The sequence below is a fragment of the Strongylocentrotus purpuratus genome, unplaced genomic scaffold (assembly GCF_000002235.5).
Source record: "Strongylocentrotus purpuratus isolate Spur 01 unplaced genomic scaffold, Spur_5.0 spur5_scaffold_12, whole genome shotgun sequence".
In the NCBI taxonomy this organism is placed as follows: Eukaryota; Metazoa; Echinodermata; class Echinoidea; order Camarodonta; family Strongylocentrotidae; genus Strongylocentrotus; species Strongylocentrotus purpuratus.
This window is the reverse complement of record NW_022145597.1, coordinates 1,422,434-1,439,344: the sequence shown is the minus strand read 5'-3', so window position 1 is coordinate 1,439,344 and position 16,911 is coordinate 1,422,434.

Here is a 16,911-nt window from a genome sequence, read left to right as displayed (position 1 = left end):
TTTGGGTAGATGATACCATGTAAGAGTCAAAATAGCGAAACCCAAACTAAATTGAAGTTTGGGGTGCGTCCCCCCCCCCCCCCCCCCCCCTGCCCCACAGGGCTACGCTTATGCGTTGCGGCTAAGAATAGTCAACCGCCAAAGTGCATGTCGACGGTAATGAAGGGAAGAATGTTTGATAAATAAGCCACTGACCATAGCAATCCAATATGATAGCTCGGACAGACAACGGGCATTCCACGTCACTTGCGGTTGTACTCACAATTCCATCCTCCTATTACTATGGCATTATTTTGTTCCTGTTATCACAAAATAGGAAAAGGAATATTAAAGACATGTCATTTAGAATTTTGAAAGAATATTCATCATAATTATAATGATAACTAGAAAGCCTGAAGAAGGCAACAATCACATAAAGGAGAAATTCTCATTTGAAAGCTGATGTGTTGAAAGGCATAGAAAGTGATAAAAATTCATAAAACAGTTATATAAATTGGGGACTCCTTTAAAAAGAATATATACAAACAAAGAAATAAACAAAGATGGAAATTATATAAATAGTTGGGGGAGATGAATTAAGAAAAATAGAAAAGAGAAGATTATAGACAGGTAAAGAGAGAGGATAACTTTAAGATAGAGTTTGGGAGAGAAGAAATTAAAATAATATGATATAAAAAGAGGAAAGGGAGAAAAAAGAGAGGAGCAATAAAGAAAGAGAATGGGAGAAATCAAGAGCAAGGGAGAAGGATTGAGAGAGAGGGAAAGAGATATAGAAAGAGAGAGATAAAGAATGAAAGAGGAAGATGAAGAGAGAGAGAGAAAGAGAGAGAGAGGGGGAGAGAGAGAGAGAGAGAGAGCGAAGGAAAAAGAAAGAAAGAGGGAGATGAAGAGAGAGAGAGAGAGAGAGAGAGAGAGAGATGGAGAGAGAGAGAGAAGGGAGGCAAAATGGGGAAAAAAGCTAGGGACGCGGAGAGCAGACATGAATGTCAAGAGTTGTCTTTATTGACAATATGAACATGATGAATGCATTGCTCTTTGCATAAACTCAATATGAGTCGGAAATATTAATTCACCTTTTTTACAAAGCGCACGTTTTGCTACCTGCTACCAACAAGCAAATCTTAATAATGAAACTATTCCGGTCTACAGATTAAATACAGATACCAAGATACTGCAAGTTGTTATTGGTATTGCAGAAACCGAGGAATTACATCAATTACCTATTGATGTTTCTTGTTCTGTCACGAAGGGCATTGGCCCGTTATGAGAGTACCAAGAGGGCAAGGACAATTTCTTTTCGTGTTGTCGCATTCCCTCTCACATTCTATATGTTTCAACTCTCCCCCTCTTGCAGTTACTTTTATAAAAAAATTAAACCCAAGTAAATTAATTTGAAAGAAAAATACGTGCAAGGTATCAAAGGGTTCAGGTAAAGTTAATGTTGAATGTAATATATTAGCAATGTTTCCTTGAGGTCAATGGTCTCGAGACATGTCGGTATTCAAACACAGAATCGATGCGGCAAGAGTTAACTCAAATTCATATCATTGTTGCCTAGAAATTCTATGACCGTCAATATTTTTTTTTTCTCTAAGCTGTTTACTGCAAAGTAAAAATACCACACTCACTCACGCATAGAAACCCATCAAACTTATATTCATTTAACTTGCTTTACTTTCTTTTAATTTCTTTTTTTTAATTAGGACAACTGTAACCATTTTTTTTTTAAATTAGGACAACTGTAACCATTTTTTTTTAAATTAGGACAACTGTAACCATTTTTTTTTTAATTAGGACGACTGCCACCATTTGTTTATATTTTAATTAGGGCAACTGTCACCACCTCCCCTCACCTCCTTCACAAAACTCTGGATTTGCCAAGTATTCTTTGTTTGTGTTGTGAATATTCAGCACGGATGTTATGTCCATGTTTGTTTGTTGTTGTTTTTTTTTCTTTCAATTTGTATTAGGCTTTGTCAATTCCTTCGAATATGGAAATCATCTAGGGACAAATCATAAAAAATTGTTAGAGTGTCTATTTTTAGAATATTTTCCGTATTATATTGATGATCTGTTGGTATTAAAGAAACTTTTCTTGAATACAAACCACTTCTCAAAGAAATGACAATTCCATTACGAACATGTACGTCACATTTTAAAATAAATTACACTTGATTGAATGTAAAATTATCTCTGTTATCAATCCACCAAGAAATAATTTCTAGAATAGAGTGAAGTGTCTTCTGTGTTATACATCTTAAAGGTAATACAAAGTTTTGGTATGGGTTCACGAATTTGGTTCAAATGAACATATTGGAAGCATATGCGATCCTAAACAATTCAATGATCGTTGTCGCCGTTGAAATCGAGTCTAAAGTTATGAAATTGTAAATAATACACTCTTTATGTTGTATAGCTCCCCCTCAACGTCAAGATATTAATTAACCTATAAAACAATATTCCTTGACTAAAATTGACCGATTAGCTATTCCCGTTTGGAAATTATATATCACAACTACATACTCTGAGATTTTCATGGTCGCAGCTACCAATGTAGGCGCTATTTGAAATTTATCAAAATTTACCGGGAGCACCGGTAAATTTTTATGTTCTATTTTTCTCGAATTCAGAAGTGTTTTAGGGTAAACATTTTCTAGTGCTTGATCCACGGGGGCATCCTAACATCAAAATTATAAGGAATCACTATCCACCAAATTTTCAAAATTTCCCAAAACTTTGTATTACCTTTAACTGTATTTTACAGTGACTTCGCTGCATTTGTTGACAAGTGAACTAGCTAAGTTGTGTTGCTACAACAAGATATTGATGTATTTCAAATGCGTCATCATTTCGTCAAATATTGGGAAAATTTAATTAAGCCATGCAGCAATTCACGAAAAAAGGTTAATTCGAACAAAAACCTAATGTACCTTGTTGATATTAATATCCCGTGTTAGGAGCAATTTGTTCATAGTTAAAGTAACAGGAATTCCTTTTGGTTCAATAGATCATTATTGATTTCAACCAAATGAAAAAGCGCACCGCGCTGAAATTATCAATACAAAGTTTCTGCTCCAAATTTTTTTTAATCTATTTTTGACATCATAACACCTGTTAAACACGTCATAACGTAATAAACCCGTGACACTCCCGCTGTTACATTATAACAGTCATATACCTGATATAATGCTACTATGTTATCATACAATTTATATCTTTCTGACGTCGTTTCCCTGAGTTGACCTTGACCCTGCTTTTAATACCTTACCTCGTTTAACAATGTTAAATCTGAGATGCACGGCCCCACTTGTTATGGTGATATATTGAAACCCTAACAAAATTGCGCTTCAAAATGATCAAAAAGTGCCTCAAAAAAGTAAAAAACCTTTGAGTGACCGGTTTTACCACACTCGTTTTCCCCAATAGACTGTAGTGTCATCATGATGAATACCGTTTGGCAAACGCAAAATTTGATTTCGATTTCAATCATAAATATCTTGATAATCAGACAGGCGATCGGTTTGTAAAAGTCATGGGGTTCCTGACTGACCTATAGGTTTATAATTATCATTGCAGCATGAGCTAAATCAAGGACCTTTTTAAAGGATATAAGACAAAGTTACCGGATCCCTTTAAAGGTACTATGTCCCATTTGCAGGCCAAAAAAATGAAAAAGTTAAATTCCAACTGCATTTGAAAGATAGTACTAATTAAGAACTTCCCTAAAAAAGGTGGGGCTTGAAAATGTCTTCAAGTGGGAAAAAAACGACTATTAGTTGTCAAATCAATTTTAGGGCTATAGAGCCCAAAAGTAATAGTCTTGATTTTCAGACAATTGTACCGAATGGTCATACGTTTTATGCTGCGCAAAGATTCAATCAGTTTTATCTTGGCCATCACAAGAAGTGGGTTAATGTAGACAAATGCTCATGTACCCTTTACAACTCTTTTCATGTATGTTATTACCAAAGAAGAAAAAAGCCAGTCAGTCACTCAATAGTGTCTGACAGTGAAGTCTAGCAAGTAAACGGGTTATCTTGCATAATTTGAATATGAGGACACTGCTAACGTTTAAATTTCACAGATAGGACATACATGACATATTCATAATTCCTGCAAAGTTCTACAGCATTTCAGGTTGGCTGCAAAAGGGACATAGTACCTTTAAGGTAGCATGTTTTAAGGGCATTTTTGTTTTTTCTGTTGGCTTCATTTCCTGTAAAGCGACTAACAAATGCCTGTTCTTCTGAACCTCTCTGTTGAATATACTCACACGAATCATAGTTTCTTAGTCCAGAATGACGAAGCTTTTCTTGTTTTCTTTACTGTAATCGTCGAGGTCAATGTATCACCGGGGTCAGCATGTAGGAGTGAGTTCTGTATTAATGATTTACCTCTTCACAAAACAATTTAGACATGTTGAATGATTTTAAACCTAAATATGCACCGAACACCGCATACATGTCCGATAACTAAATCATTCTACATGAGGGGGGAAGGGGGGGGGGCATTCACAAGTGAAAAGGACTTTCGTGGTTTTGTTTCGAGGAACAAACCTTTTTAACCTTTAAGATCAACGGGGCAGCCTCTTTTCTCACCTATCCAGGGTGATCCATTGTGTTGTCATAGGAGTTGTAAAAGAAGCCCGCGGTCTGCCTGATGAAGAATGACCAGAGTAACAGTGATATGACGGTGATAGAATCGCCTATTACAGGGCTATGCATCATACACTAACCGGGTGTCAAGTCCAGATGATCAAATGGAATGGCTACTAAACCTCGCCGACCGCGTCACCATGTATTTTCCTTAAAGATGAAGTTTAATTCCGATCTTAGGATTACAGTGGAAAATAAACTTACTTAATGCAATGCGGTAATATTGATTGTTTATTACTTTGCAATCAACGTACTTATCACAAATAAAGTAATTCAATCTTGATGAAAATCGCACACATTTCAGAGAGAGAGGAGGATATACACACTTGGGGCATGGTTGTTTGGTCGCACAACTCAGCTATTTCTTGTCATAATTCGAATGTGATGGCACTTGAAGGGCAATTCTTTTAGGGAGACATTTTTATTTCTGACATTTTTAATAGACAAATTACAAAGATCGAAAATTATGTTTACCATTACATGAACTCAACCTTTTTTAAAAAACTAATCTTGAGTTGAGGTTATTTTGTGTTTGAGAATTGAGATGGCTAAAGGTACCTATTCAATGTTTGTCAAGCAGTAAACATCGCAGATGGGTTGTAAGGATTCGCAAAATATGAACATGCTAGAACGAACATTTTGCTAGAAATCTCATATCCTAAAGCATTATTTACATGAGCGAATAATTATCACGTATCACTATGCACGGAGTCCTGGATAAATGATTGGCTCGGTTTCCATGTTTATTTATTTATTTTGTTTGTATTTCTCTGTATTCTTGTTTCTTATGTTTATTTCCTTTTACTTTTTGTTTGTTAATTTCATTTAACGTTTTTCTGTTTTGTTCGTTCGTCCTTGTCTCCATCATAAATATAGCGCAATAACGAAACATTTTCTTCCAAAAACACTTGATATGTGCTGTATAAGATACATCTCTTTTCTTTCCCAGAACTCAAAATGACCTTTAAATTAGCGTGCCTTAAAAGTGTGTCGCACATTAGAAATAATGAACTGTACCTCATTTGTGTTTTTTTCCTGGAAAGCGGTAAGAAAACTTGCTGACTAATTCCACTAATACCATAGAACTTCTGCATTGATCTGTGTTTATGACTTCGCCTGACGTTGGTAATAATTGTGAAGTTGTTCAATCGTATATTTCTTGGTATAAGTGACTGATGAGGCCAGATTAAATGGCATCAATTCAAGCCACTTACCCTAAGTCCCTAACTGCTACTATATCATCAATTTGAAAGAGCCTGGCAATACACAACGAAGCAACCGCAAGGTCATCTTTCATAAAACTTGTTATCAATAACAATTACTTAAGTTTAATAACAGAATTTCCTCCATCCAATCAAATACGAATATTCAATCAATTCAAATGTATTGGTCCGAAAGTGAATTAGTGTCGTTTACATCCATTATTCACGGAAGAAAAAACCCTGCTTCCTATTGATCACGATGCCATAGACTTTACTAGTTACTTCACTAAATGATTAGTTAAGCTTCGGAACTCAAGTTCAAGTTCTATGCTATTCCGATATTACAATAAAAAATTTTTTTTACATGTATGTTATGAGTCCATAAAGATATTAACACGTGAGATAGACAATTTTTTTATTTTTTAAATATCGTTATAGTATAAGTCCCGAGATATTAATAATATCATTATCATTATTGTTATTATCATTATTAATGTTATTACACATTAGATATTACTGCATAGAAAAGATATGGCCCCACCACTAAACAACAAACATACATTAAGCCTGTAGTAATTGTGTTCGAGCCTGAGAATACTCTTGGAATCCACAATGTCATCTTTACATATATTTGAAAACATCAGCTCTAAATTTATTGTATATTTGTATAAACTCTAAATTTGTTGTTGTGTATTCTTTTTTGCAGGCTACATTTTTTTCCAGAAATGAAATTGTCAATCTGGAAATGGCGCCAATCATGTGCGCTGTCTGCTAGAACCCTGGATATGTCGGGTAGAGTTAGTCACGTGACATGAATGATATATACATATCTCTCCTTAGATCATATCATGTGATATATTGGCATCTCATCTTGGTCCTGCATCTCAGTATATCTCAAGTAATAAAACTCCTCGCATTTCATGAACAGGTTCTTGATATTTTTCCGTTCGTAATGTTCTATGTCATAATCTCGATCCATCTCCCCTTCTCTCTCTCTCTCTCTCTCTCCCCCTCTCTCTCTCTTTCTCTCTCTCTTTCTCTCTCTCACTCTCTCTCTCTCTCTCTCTCTCTCTCTCTCTCTCTCTCTCTATCTATCTATCTATCTATCTATCGTTATCTCTATCACTCCCCTTTGTCCCTTCTTTATGTCTCTCTCACCATTGTCCTTGCTCTCCCTCCCCCTTTTGCTTCCTCCATTTTGTTCACTCTTTATTAATGACTCCCATCGATTATGGTGCGATTCCCTATATGTATAAATATGAAAGACAATTGTGGCTTACACCCTGTAAATAAGATCGATTGATCGATCTGTATTGAAAAACAAGTCAGAAAAAAATCTTGGAACCAGCGGGACTTGAACCTGCATCTACCTGCATCTACTGCTACTGCTTTTTTTTAAATATATATATATATATAGATATTGTACTAAAAACTTTTCGCCACCCTATGACTGAGTCAGGTGAATTACTTCATAATTTACAGTTCAAATACATGATACAAATACATTAATAGGCAATTGTAACATTCGTTACTAATTCAATGAAATTAATTAGAGCAATGATGTAATACTAATGAGATGGGGAAACAATAATTGGAGAGTAGATGGATAAAGACAGGTGGGATACGATAGGTGGACAGTGACGCATAAGCAGTGACTTAAATATAGGATACTCGCAATAATGATTAAGATAAGACAACAGATAGGTATAGTATATTTATTATCGTGATTATGTAGTAATTGGATTTCGTCTTTAGGTTATTATTTGCATTTGCCAACTGAAGAAATATAATAGAATGTCGCAATAAGAACAGAATTCAAACTCACCGTACGTCGCAGAATGCCTTAAAAATTAAAAGGTGTAAATGGCTCTCATTATAATCATTGTCAAGTTCAATTCGGTTGTTTTGTCTTGAAGAACAAATAAAAAGATAGATGTAACAAAACTTAAATCACCTGGCCTCAACCAAAATATATTTTTTATTTGTTCGTGTTTGTTTCGTGTTTTTTTTTCGTGTTTGTGAATGTTTTTAACAATTTTCTTCAATGATTTAAGACATGGAACCATATTTCTTCTTGCGATACTTAATATTGAACATTGATATGCATATTAAACCTTAACAGCTTTTAAACATCATCAGCCTTTCCGCTGTTTTGATTTTGTTAGTTTGAATGAAAGATGTTGTTGTTTATTAGTTAAGGGAAATCGATTAAAAGTGGCCGATGACATTTTGTTTCATGCTACCCACGCGAATAACTCGATCAATACCATCGAAAAGAAATATAAATCTATAGGTCCAAAATACACCTTCATCTGATAATGTCACGATTCACATATAGCATTTAGGGGAGATCTCTGACGGTTGTGAATGCCGGGGATATAGTCACACGCCTCCGATGGTTCGTCCAGCCGGAGTGGCGGCAGTGCAAGGAGTCATGCACCTATCTGTTTATCCACCTGAGCGAGAGAGGGAGAGAGAGAGAGAGAGAGAGAGAGAGAGAGAGAGAGAGAAGAGAGAGAGAGAGAGAGAGAGAGAGGTGGGAGAGAGAGAGAGAGAGAGAGAGAGAGAGAGAGAGAGAGAGAGAGAGATGTCACTATCAGCTGAGGGGGTACACGACCAAGAGATTTGTAGCACCTAATTGGCTATCAACGCTGTAACACCTTCATACGCCCTTAACCTTAACAGGGAGGACGTGTACAGACCAACTATTAGGTTATTAGCTAGAGCGCTTTCTTTGAATCGTTAAATTATAACACGAATTAACCTACCCTGCCCTCATGTATCCTGTTTACTTCCTTTTAAAAAGTGCAGTCCTACACTCTAAAAATATAAATCACCATTTTAAAAGATCCAAGGAGTAACCACTTGTCAGATTAACACTTCAATCTTCAATTATAGATTTAACCTTTATAGTGTTGGGTCCATCATATGCAAAGTGTCAATCTACCATTTTGAAAATGTGGTCACTTCTTGGTCCTTTTAAATGCTGATTGACCTTTTTGTTGTTGGAGTGTATAGTCCCCCTTAGATATCACTTTCATATAATCGCTCATTTATTTCAAGTATTATTAAACACAAACGTTATCATGATTATAATTATGTCGAGTGCAAGATCATTATAACTTATAACATCCCTGCCACCTCCTTTCTATGACAAATATAAAAATAAACTATAGAAAAAGAAGTTGCACGTCGATGGCGTCAATCCAGCGCAGCTGAATATATTTTGTATAAAAGCTGCGCTATATAAATTTATTATTATTATTATTATTATTATAAAACAAAACCAAACCGTACGCCAAATTATCCTTTAGTTACATTGTTTGTTGAAAGTGATCACGGCACGCCTAGTTTTTCCCCTCTCATTTGTATTCATATTTTATTATATAAAGTATACGGTTATATCATGAATAAATGTCATTATGTATTTTTTTTCGGATTGCCATCTCTCTCTCTCTCTCTCTCTCTCTACCTATCTCTCCCTCTCTCTCTCTCTCTCTCTCTCTCTCTCTCTCCTCTCTCCCTCTCTCTCCCTCTCTCTCTCTCTATCTATCTCTCCTCTCTCTCTCTCTCTCTCTCTCTCTCTCTCTCTCTCCTCTCTCCCTCTCTCTCTCCCTCTCTCTCTCGCCCTCACTTCATTCCTCTGTCTCGCTCTTCATTTTTTTGTATACAGTCTTGCTGTTATTTTCCCTCTTTGTTTGATTTCATTTATAGTTTTGTATTATTTGTTACCGTATTTAAACTATATGGGGCAACTAGGCTTCTGAAATATATTTTCACCATCCAAATGTAATAATAGCATTTGATGAGATTACACCTGTCATTGTAAATCGTTTTATTTCTGGAAGATCCTCTTCAAATCACGTGATATAAAGATTGAATTTTCTGATCGGATATTCTTGAAAGAAAACAATTAGAGTTGCTCATCATCGAGCATTAGAGTAGTATAAAGAACTTGCATTGTGGACAAGATATTGATACTGTCAGTTGAAATGAAAGAATGTATTTGGTGCATTTAGAGGAACAAATCAGGAAATGGGTTTTTTGAACAACTTTGACAATTTCTTCACATATATTCTTTTGATGGAAATTTTGAATAATTCCTGAAGTAAGTCAACATATGATTTCCTAAAAAGTATTGCACTGCTAAATACATTAGAGGACTGTGAATAAGATGTTGCCTTAATGTCCGACAGGCAGACCATGTTTTGGATGTATTGTCATGATTTTGGTCAGTTTAGAAATGATATTAAATTTGATTCAAACTCAGTATTATTTGTTTCCTTAAGTAAATATCGATCTGGCTACACGTGTAACTGATAATAAATATATTCTGAAATGGAAAATCATAACATAAATATTTGCTATCAAAACAAGTTTAAATTCCCGCAAACAAAAGTATGGAATTTTGTGATGATGTATTTTTAAAATGTTTTTGTCCATTACAAATTCAATGATATTTGCAATTTTGCTATGGGAATAATAATATGATCCTTTCTTTCGCATTTTTGCAGCCAAGGGCAGACAGATGATAATAAACGATAGAAGCATGCCGTTCGTAAATTCGATTGTTCGTCAAAACCCTCATGGGAATATTGATATTCAATTTCACGATCTGAATTGCAAAACAATATTGAATATTACATAAGGCAATATACTTATCACAGAAGCAATATGGGGAAATACGATGGTGGTATTTCTCTCATTTACATCCCGAAGACAGGCATTAAAGCTGTCTTTCGAAAATAGAAGCGATGATTTGGATTAAAACGAAACTTTCCCAAACATTTGGTAGCAACGTTGTATATGGAATATATAGATAATATATAACGTTTTCTCTAAGCAGTTAAGCATATATTATCATACACGAATTATAAAATTAGGATTCGGTTTCTACAATATCTAAAGGATCCGTTAACACATATTTATTGTGAAGAGTACAAAGTAAACCATGCAGGACCTCTAGAAGAAATAGAAAAAAGAACGATTATATATATATATATATATATATATATATATATATATATATATATTATATATATATATTATATATATATATAAAGTGCGAGAATTCTGACATGACAACGGGTGTTCGTAGACCATTTTTTTCACGCCTATAAATATATATATAATATATATAAATGGTTGTAGATAAAGCGATCCATCCTTTTTTCAATCATTTGAATACACATGTACATGTATGTATTTTTATATTCATGTATTTTTTTAAAACTTCTGTATTTAAGTTTGATAGCGAGAGCATAACCAAACCAAACCCAGCCCAAGACTCGCTGAGTGGATATGGTGACCGGACCAAATCAGCGGCTGAGACTGCATTTGTCATCACACACAGAATGTGGTGAGTTGACTGAACCTTCTGATGGGACAGTATTTACCAACTAATCGGAATGTGGTGACTGGACCAAATCAGCCGGTGGGACTGCATTTGTCATCACACCTGAATGTGGTGAGTGGACTGAACCTTCTGATGGGACAGTATTTACCAACTCATCGAAAATGTGGTGACTGGACCATATGTGCCGATGAGACTATATTTTTCATCACACCGGAATGTGATGACTGGTCCGAATCTGCCGATGGGACAGTTTTCTCCAGCCCCGAAATGTGGTGAGTGGACCGAATCTGCCGATGAGACAGTATTTCCATTACACCATTATGTGGGGAGTGGGTCAAATATGCCACAGGGACATTAGTATCCATCACACTGGTCGCTTCATGGAAGTGTATGAGTCAGATGTCAATCACAGAGTATGGTGATGTGAATTCATCATAACCACTGGCAATCAAGTCAAATTCTCATGGTCATCTTAATTATATACATTACAGGGCCCGGAAGGAATCGGGTATAATAATACCATCTGCCAAAGGGTGAATATAATAATGCAACGACCTGGCCCTTCAACATGATTGCTTTATTTTCGCCTGTCATTCCATTCCAATTAATTAGCTGAATCGGACGTTAATGCAGACAAATTAACGTTTATGATAGGACTTTTACATTACACTGCAGGCTATGAAGGTGTTGACATCACGTATCCGGCATAATATTATTTTCATCCCTCATGTAGTTGATGTTCTTAATGTTTTGCATACGTAGAATGCCCCTGAATCTGTCCATCAAGTAGAATGAATTTAATATAAGGCGAGAATAAAGACGGAAATAGCAAAAATATCATTTATTTCATTACTCAATTAGTTTCACATAAAGTTCTTGTCTCAATATTTTTAAAGCGAAAATAACAAATCCCCCCCCCCCAAAAAAGCCGATGTGATCCAGAATATTTTTCTCGCTCTTCCATCTAAAAGATAACATTAACATTTCCCCTCTGTTTTAAAGACCGTCAATACTACTGGGCCAGAAGGGATTAGACCACACAGCGAGGTCACTGGCAGTTGGCTATCTCATTAACTCGGCTCTCAACTAACAAGAAAAAGAGGATCATGGGGACCATCAGGCACCGATTGTGGAAGTTTTCTATTTAGAGGGAGCAGGTAGCTACAAGTAAGACCATGGGGCTTTAACTCCTGCGATCAAATATCAACAATAACGATAATGAATCCTATTCCCTGGATATGTATATCATATATGTCGATCTCAGTTTTTTCCCTTTGTTAGGTTTCATATCTTCTTGTTTTTATAAGGGGGGGGTCCAATGTAAATTTGAACACGGAAACTGTTCTCTTGACGTGACTATACATGAATCAACCGATCGTTAAATACGACAATAACTATTTACTATGATAATTTTGCTTACAGACCTCGATGTTAAATATGTGCCAAGCTCTTTATCCTTCTTTACAAAATATATCACCTTTCGACATCCGTGTAAAATGAAATCGTTCCGGTTTCCTAAATATGCTATTATACCAAAGACAATTAAATGTCACGTAACAGAAAGCACTATCGGTAAAACTATGACACGATTCATTAGGGGTCAGGTTTAGTTCAAAATGACGTCATATCAGCACTTTTGAAATCGCTTGCAAGGGGTGTTGCAAGAGAGAGCGTTTCCAGAAATTGATAAACGGGAAGGGGTCTTCCCCCGAACCTGTTAAATCTGGGGTTTTTTTTAATTTTTAAAGAAGACTACCCCCATAACGTCTAGATACATTACTAGCTGTATTATATCAGGACTCTGTCGGAGCAATCACCCGAGCTAATTGTATTTGGGTTTTCGACTGAAGCTTGTTGTCCTTTTTGACTTAATTAGTCAATGAATTCAAGTTCAAGTTTCAGTCGTTAATGTAAAACCTCGTGAATGATAATTGAGATGGATGTAGAGTAGAATAGGAGGGACAGAATGAACTATGTGGAAATAGGAGGGTATTTTGTTATAATGACTCTATCGATCCCCCCCCCCCCCCCCCCCCCCCCCCCCCCCATACACGCGTCATTGATTGCACTGATTTTTTTTTTACCATTATCTAGCCCTCAACGAACAAACACAAATAGCTTGATTAATGAAAATTATCAATGAATGACAAAATAATGAATACTGAATATTATCGAGCGTGGGCTGATTATTTTATATCGCAATTGAGAGGTTGAAAGGGTTACTTTGTATTGACCCCAAACCTTTTGCATCTATCGCAATGTCAGAAATGAGTAATATCAACCTCATATTATCAATATAAATAGACATAATTGATCATGAATATAGTAATGACGTTCAAGGTTATCTGACAACTAAGCTAGGTCTATGGTGATACCAAGGGTTAATTGGAGAAAAGGTATATGAGATAAAGAGGGAGGGAGTTGAGAGAAAGAGAGAGAGAGAGAGAGAGAGAGAGAGAGAGGGAGAGAGAGAGAGAAAGAAAGAGGAATACATAGAGAAAGACACAGAGAGAAAGACAGAGATAAAGACAGAAAGACGAACACAGAGAGACATAGAGAGAAATAGAGAGAGAGAGGAAGAAAGTGAGAAAGACAGGGAAAATGACAAAGAGACGGATGGGTAGATAGGGAGAGAGATAGGAGAGAGAGAGAGAGAGAGAGAGAAGAAGAAGAAAACATAAAGATAGACATATAGATAAAAAAAACAGAGAGAAAGACAGAAAGACGAACACAGAGAGAGAAAGACAGGGAGAAAGACAGAAAGACGGATAGAGAGAGAGAGAGAGAGAGAGAGAGAGAGAGAGAGAGAGAGAAAGACGGAGAGAGAGAGAGAGAGAGAAAGAGGAATACATAGAGAAAGACACATAGAGAAAGACAGAAAGACGAACACAGAGAGAGAAAGACAGGGAGAAAGACAGAAAGACGGATAGAGAGAGAGAGAGAGAGAGAGAGAAAGACGGAGAGAGAGAGAGAGAGAGAGAGAGAGAGAGAGAGAAAGAGGAATACATAGAGAAAGACACATAGAGAAAAACAGAGATAAAGACAGAAAGACGAACACAGAGAGACATAGAGAGAAAGAGAGAGAGAGAGAGGAAGAAAGTGAGAAAGACAGGGAAAATGACAAAAAGACGGATGGATAGATAGGGAGAGAGAGAGAGAGAGAGAAGAAGAAGAAAACATAAAGATAGACATATAGATAAAAACAGAGAGAAAGACAGAAAGACAGAAGACGGAAAGAGAGATTGAGAAAAAAAAGAGAAGGAAGACAAGGAAGACAATGGGGAGGTAATGAAAAAAGGAATTGTCCATGACCAAAGGATAACAATATTATTGTGCATCGTAGGGATTTTATTTATGTCAATCGTTACCACGACAACGCAATTTAAGTTCACAATCATACGTGCTTCATTTGTCATCATTTTCTACCAGCCCGCATCTCCCTTGGACCTTCCCTTGCAAAGAGATATCAACAACAACAGAAACAGTAGCCATTGTGCTTTGCTGGATATTGTTAACACAAAGAAGTTGGCTAATTTCATTCATCTTTTGTCTCCTATTTTATGTTTCCTGTAATGACATATAGCGACACCTACTGCCATCGACTGTAGGTGTTAGTATCGGTAGGGATGATGTCTTAATTTTGTAAAACCATTTCAACAAATTCCTTTGGGTATTATACGAAACATTGTAACGGGAATTCTACAGAACATGCAATATTAGGATGGATACATGACTACATGTAACTGTTTCGATTGCTCTTCTTTATGTTATAAACTGTGGTTGCTTTCTTTGCTTTTCTGCACAGTCGCTTATTTGCCACATTTGCATTTTTTAACAAAACAATAGGTACTAGTTGAGCAAAGAATTGCTTCGGCGACAAAAAGCTTTGCAGAATTACCTAATTCCGATGTTTCACAGACCTATCGACACCGGTATAGATTAATTTTGCACAGTTCCTTTGATGTTATTGCTGATTTCATTTCATTGTTTATTGTAGTCCTCTTTTGCATGCGTTATTTGTTTCCAGTAATCACAGCGACATTAATTCATGTATAATGGAATGGCTTTTTCATAAATTATGAGATCACAATCTTCAGGTGTTAAAGAAAACCGTTGGAAAGAAGGTATGTTCATGACAATTGCAGTACGTGTTTTTATTGGAATTCTTATTTTATTTTGACTAACTGTAATCATACTTTTATTGTTTTCATTGTTTAAGAAAAAAATATATTTGTTTGTAATTTTCTCTTTAATAATTATTATCCCGCTCAACATATCCCCACCCACTTTTTGACTCTCATGGTTGCCTATCTCTGTCTCCCCATTACTCTGGAGTATCGACTTCCGTGTGTGTGTGTGTGTGTTTCCCCCCCCCCCCCCCCTCCCCTCTCTCTCTCCCCCCTCTCTCTCTCTCGTTCGATGTCTCCTCCCTCTCTCTCTATCCTTCTCTCTCCCACCCTTCTCCCTGTCTCACTCTATCTTCTCTCATCCTATATCGCTCTCCCCTCCCTTTTTTCTTCTCTTTCCGTCTTCCCAACCCCTTCTCACTCTTTCTTTCGACCTCTCTCTCTCTCTCTCTCTCTCTCTCTCTCTCTCCTTCTCTCTCTCTCTCTTCTCTCTCTCTCTCTCCTCTCTCTCCTTCTCTCGTTATCTCTCTCTCTCTCTCTCTCTCTCTCTCTCTCTCTCTTCATTTTACTTTAGTCTGATCACCCACCCAATATATCATCGATTGACTGCGTGTCTTGTGACGTCAAATGGGGGCGCTAGCGTCTAGGACTCTACGTGCAGCATTCATCATTTGTAACAATGACCCGTACTACATCTTTCTGAATATTTGATGGCACACACCACCAATGATGCATTGTCCATAGTATAGACGAGAAAGATAAATGGCCACAGTATTTTTAAAAGTGACCTTTTCATTTATATTGTGATCTACTACCACCAGTGACCGTAGTCACAATTATTATCGATCGTATATGTTTACTTCAGCTAAAAACACAGAGATAATCATATGAAATTGAAATTCCGACTTCACGGGTTTTTTCATTTTGCTATGTTTGGAAGAAGAAAATATCGTAGTTCTTCTCGAATTCGAGATCACTTATTTAAACTTCATCGTTACGTAACCTCATTATTTCAACAGAATATATTTGTATGATTAATCATTGAAATGATGAAAATTAATATACAACCTCTTTTTAGACGTTGGTACCGCACCTTTAGATTGTTATTCATCATTAAAATGGATTGGCTCGGGCATTAGAAAATTAAAGACTGACTTGTCGGTGAAAAGTTTCTGATTTCGTAATCAAAGACGAAGTTTAGTTCTGGTCATGCGATTGCATTATTAAGATTACAATGTTTGAAGTGATTGGGAAAGGCTAATCATGCAGCAGATAATTATTGGTGTATACTGTGAGGTTTTGGAATCATCAAAATGATAAGAAAATGTCTTGCTAAAAATTACACACACTGAACACAGAAATGTGTGTATCATGGCCATGGGACTGCACAACATGGGCTTGAAACTCCAAACCTGTAGTTGTTACTTGTCATTTTTAGAATATGAGGGCCTGTAAAGAGCCATTCTTTATATATGTTTTCCTATGATACTCGTCCAAACTAACATTCAAAGAAGGAAAAAAATGTTCAAGTAAAGACCAATCATAATATCTTTCTTATTTTTGAGTATCAC